We start from the raw sequence: 5455 nt of genomic DNA on the forward strand, positions 1-5455 counted from the left end.
TACATTTTTATATTTCTTGGTTTTATACCTGTTGTTACTTGATTGTTGTACTCTGCCCAGAGTCACCTTTTAAGAAATAGATTGTCTGTACAAATTAGATAGATAGATGATAGATGATAGATAGATAGATAGATAGATAGATAGATAGATAGATAGATAGATAGATAGATAGATAGATAGATAGATAGATAGATAGATAGATTTCCCAGATATAGATAGATGTGTATGAGAGAGGGGGGAGGGGTCAGATAAATCTAAACACAATAGCCCTATGTCTATTAACCCAGAACTATAATAGAATGATTAAAATTAAAGTAGTAATTTCTATATATTTGAGAGATTCCCCAGCTCTGCAAAATTATTACAATCTTGGAAAAGAAAACCTACTATCCACTCCCTCCCACATGGACATAATCCTGGGGTCAGTGAGTGAATCATTGTGGTTAAGGATGGTGGGAGTTGAAGTTCAGTCCATCTGCAGAGAACCAAGGTGAGAAAATCTACACCAACAAATTGTAAACAGATAAGAGGGCAGCTCTGACAAAGGAATAGAAACATAAACAGATATGAGGGCAGATAGAAAAGAAAAGAGTCATTTTTAATAAATGTTTTAAACTGTACTAAGTATGACAGAAACAGGCATCAGGTAACTTTAAATTTATTTTGACTGATTTGAAAAATTACATTGGTCCCTTGTACTATACTGCTTTTAGACATCACATTGAAAGAAATGAAAGAGTTAAATTATTGAGAAAGGAGAAATGTTTAGATTCAAATTTTATTTCACAAAAGAAGATGCAACGAAGAACTCTTTTTAAATTGCTCAGCTTTAGCTCTGGGAAGAAAAGAACAGAAAGAACAGTCAACAAGATCTGTCACAGACAAATTTGGACATACAGAAAAGCTTTGATGGGGATTTGGCACAGGCAGAGACATGTGAAAGATACAAAGTTTGTTTCAAAAAGTTGTTATTCAAAAAGAGGAAACCTTGATAATTAAACATGGGGGAAAGTGTTTAGGATGACCTTAGCCTGAAATTGAGCTTGTATGAAAATTATGTATTTTCCCTGTAGAAATAACCTGGAGATCTGTTTGAGAGCAGAAAAAAAAATCATTAAAAAAGGTCATACTAGAAAATAAAGAGATTTCTCCTTAGGCATCATGACATTTTCTAGTCCATTTTTTTGTAAAACTGACTTACAGAGACATGAGGACATTAAGAATGTGGCCAGAACAAAATGAAAATTCTACCTCTATCCTTTTAAATTTAAAAACAAGAGTTCCCAAAAGCATTTACGTAATTTTTACGCTATATTATTTTAGTAATTTTAATAATTTTCAGTCATGGGTTTTTTATACTGACAAATAGTTTTAAATGATTTGAAATAACAAATGAAGCTGGTTGCCATGTTCTGTAATTTTATGCATATGGAAATAATAAAAGCATGAAAAAGATGAAAGGTTAGTGAACATCAGACATCTTTCTACTGATTGCTGTCATTATCATTTTTTCACCCCAATTCAGAGCTTCTCTGGTGGCAACTCCAGCTTTTCTTTGACTCAGTTCTTATGAAACCAACTCCTAAATAACTTCTTTGTGGCCGTATGTATCTCACTGTTTCTCAGGCTGTATATGAAAGGATTGACCACTGTGTATGCTATTGATGCCACTCTCAACTGGGGCTCAGAATAGGTATGGGATGGGCGAAGGTAGGTGCCCATCAGAGAACCATAGAACAAGGTCACAGTTGTAAGATGGCACTGGAAGTGGAGAAGGCCTTGTACTTCCCAGGTCTAGATGGAATCTTCATCACTTTGAATATGATGAAGATATAGGAGAAGAGAATGATTAAGAGGGATCCAAGAAGAGCAGCTGAACCTTCACTGATTAAAACCATTTCAACTAATGAGGTATCAGAGCAGGTGAGCTTCAATAATGGATGGACATCACAGGAAAAAATGAGGAATTTCCTGGGAATTACAAAATGTAAATTGTAAAACCAGCAGTACATACAGCAAAGAATGGGCATGAGCCAAGAGCCAAGATGTAGCAGCTAATCGTAAAGCACATTTATAGTTCATGATTCTGGCATAATACAAGGGGCGGCAGATTGCTACATAGTGGTCATATGCCATGGAGGTCACGAGAAGGTTATCTGTCATACAGAATATCACAAAGAAATACAACTATGTTAAACAGCCACTAAAGGATATGCTATTTGACTGAGACACCAAGTTCTGCAGCATTTTAGGTACAATTGAAGAAGTACATCCAATGTCAGCCAATGACAAGTGAAAAAGAAACAAATACATGGGTGCATAGAGGAGACTGGCATGAGAGAAGATCAATAGGATGACCTTAGCCTGAAATTGAGCTTGTTTCCTAACACACAAAGCAAATACATAAGAGAAAGATGATAAAGAGAAATCCTCGGAGATCTGGTGAAGAGGAGAAACCCAGGAGTATGAATCCTGCAAAGTTGGTTTGATTCTCCTGATGTTTTTTCATGATTAATCTGAAAATGGAATCAGATTGGATAAAAATATGTTTATGTTTACATCTCTGGCCTGTATTTCACCTAGACAAAGAGAAGGAGAAAAACATACTTTAGACACAACAGTAACTGCTACAGTAATTTCTCTTCTTTAAGACAATATTTGACTCATCAAATAGAGGAATATTCCAAAAATGGGGTGGGGGGGGGGGTTATTTGTCTCATTATATGCCTGGGAATGATCAAGACCTACATAAAATTTACTTCATAAGGAAGAAGTTGTAATGGCGAAGATTTAAGTTGGGCATTTGGTATTCTGTTCTGCTTAATGTAAAAGTCATTCAATCCTACAATAAGGAACTTTGGGGCAAAAACCAGTTTAATTTCTTTTGTTCACAGTTGCAATTTGCTCTAATGATAGTGGCAAGGAAAAGAAAATTTTGAGTAGTGATGAAAAGCTGCTGTGAAAAACAGCACATTCCATGTTGGAGCTTATTAGGAAAGGAATAGAAATATATAACAGTCAATATCAAAGTGATTTTATTGCAGTTGTGTTTATAGTACAGTGCCATTCTGAACACTACATGTGAGAAGGATATTTAGAACTGAAAAGGAAGCTGAAGCAAATTTCTCTTGTGAAGGGTTGCAGCTTTTGAACTTAGAAAAATTGGGGTATGAATGGGGACAAAAAATTGGATACAATGCTATGCAATGTAAAAAAAAAAATGGGTTGAAGATCTTTTTTTAAAATTAGAAAAACTAGGGTCAATGAGGTGACCCTTGGTTTTCTAATTTTCTAAAGTTGAAGGAAACATTTTGTCTCTACAACTTTATGGAAGAGGAGGCTATTAATAGCTTTTCCTTGTGATGATAATATGCCAGAATATTCTCATTTCCTCTTATTGGGGAATATGACTGTAAGATTGTTATGCTATTCATTTCTTGCTTGTTGACTTCCCATAAGTATGTGGCTGATTCCTGCTGACCCAGAATGCTGGCTTTAATAATTAAATGGACACACATAACTCTCCCTAAATTCTTTTTTTTTTTTTTTGAAAACAATTTTATTGATTTTCTACAAACAAACAAGACAAACAAAACATTAAAACATCAACTCTCTTATGTACGTACAGTGTGTCGGTTGGTTCATCAGTTTTGTGCATTCATTTCGTAGTCTCAATTGCAGTTATAATACATAACAACTCATATTGTCAATCCAAACTTATATATCCTAATATCGCTATTAATAAATCATTTGACTATACTTTTAATCATTCATGCTTTATGAGAGAACAATACTTTAAACAGTTTATTTTATAACAAATCATATAATCATACCAAATCTATCCTAAAAACACTTTATAGATATAATGTCAAATAACATAGGCAAAAGAAAAAATAAAAGTATTCCTTGCTATCTAACTTTCTAAATATTCTATTATCTGTCATCTAGCCACTGATAAAAAAGATCCCAAATTTCATAAAATTGTTTATCCTCTTGCTCTCTAATTTCAAATGTCAATCTACTCATCTCAGCACATTCCAATATTTTCTTAATAATTTCTTCCTGTGATGGTATTTTCTCATTCTTCCAGTTTTTAGCAAATACAATCCTAGCCACTGTTAACACATTTACAATCAGGTATTTCAAATCTTTACTATATGTATCTGGTAAGATTCCCAATAAAAAGAACTCCGGTTTCAAATCTACACGTTTTTTTGTCATTTTTCCAACCACATGCGAATTTTAGTCCAATATTTTTTAGCGTCCTCACAAGTCCACCACATATGGTAATATGAGCCAGGTATCTGATGACATTTCCATCATTTTTCAGATTTGTTCTTGAACATTCTTACTATTCTTGTCGGGGGAAAGTGCCACCTGTAAAACATCTTATACAAATTTTCCTTATATGCTGTTGACATTGTCATTTTATAATTTTGAGACCACAATTTTTGCCATTTCTCTAAATCAATCCCATATCCAAAATTCTTCCCCAAACAATCATAGTTTCTTTAACTTGTTCTTCTTCTAATTTAATTCCCAGTAAATAACCATATAATTTTTTAATCACCTTCTCATCAGTACCCATCAAAATCTTATCTAGATCAGTCTGTTTATCATAGAATCCCTGTTTTAGAATCTTCATCATACCTTGAATGTATTTGCGCATATGAAAACCAATTCATCTTTATACCTTGTTCCTCTAAATTTTGTATTGATTTAAGTTCACCCTTTTCATCCAATAGTTCCCCATATCTAACTGTTTGTTCCTTCTTATAAATTATAGGATAGGAAAATGCTTCAATAGTCGATAACCAAACTGGAATTTTCAAATAACATTGTCTTTTTATCTTCTCCCAGTTTAACCACAAAGACTCCCGTATATAATGTCTTCTAAAATAACCCTGTGTTTTAGTTCCCTTATACCATAAAAAAAGCATGCCAACCCAACAGCAAGTCATGACCTTCTAATGACAACAATCTAGTCTTTCTTAATGTTATCCATTCCTTAACCCACATCAAACTTGCAGCTTGATAGTACAATTCTCAATTGGGCAGACCAAAACCTCCTCTAATTCTAGCATCTTGCAAAAGCTTTAGCTTTATTCTCGCTTTCTTACCTTGCCATATATACTTCAACATAATTTTATTTAAATCATCAAAATAGTCTTTTCCAAGCCTAATTGCTATTGTTTGAAAGAGAAATAGGATTCTAGGTAAAATATTCATCTTAATTGTTGAAATTCTCCCTATTAATGACAATTGCAAGTTTTCCCATTTCTTCAAGTCTATAACTATCTGTTGTTTAAGTTTAATATAATTATTCTCTTTTAATGTGCTACATCTTGCTGTCAAATGTATCCCCAGATACTTAACCTTATTCGTAACTTGGATTTTCAGCAGGTCTGCCAGTTCTTCTCTTTGTCTCAGTAGCATGTTCTTTGTCAAAATCTTT

At 33.5% G+C, this 5455-nt stretch overlaps 1 pseudogene; it reads right to left on the minus strand.

The window, feature by feature from the left end:
- Positions 1-1560: 1560 nt before the first annotated feature.
- On the minus strand, positions 1561-2509 carry LOC113417812 (olfactory receptor 1S1-like; annotated as a pseudogene).
- Between the last annotated feature and the right edge of the window lie 2946 nt (positions 2510-5455).

Source organism: Notechis scutatus, chromosome 2 (genome assembly GCF_049901735.1).
Source record: "Notechis scutatus isolate UNSWTSFEM ecotype Mainland chromosome 2, rNotScu1.2, whole genome shotgun sequence".
In the NCBI taxonomy this organism is placed as follows: domain Eukaryota; kingdom Metazoa; phylum Chordata; class Lepidosauria; order Squamata; family Elapidae; genus Notechis; species Notechis scutatus.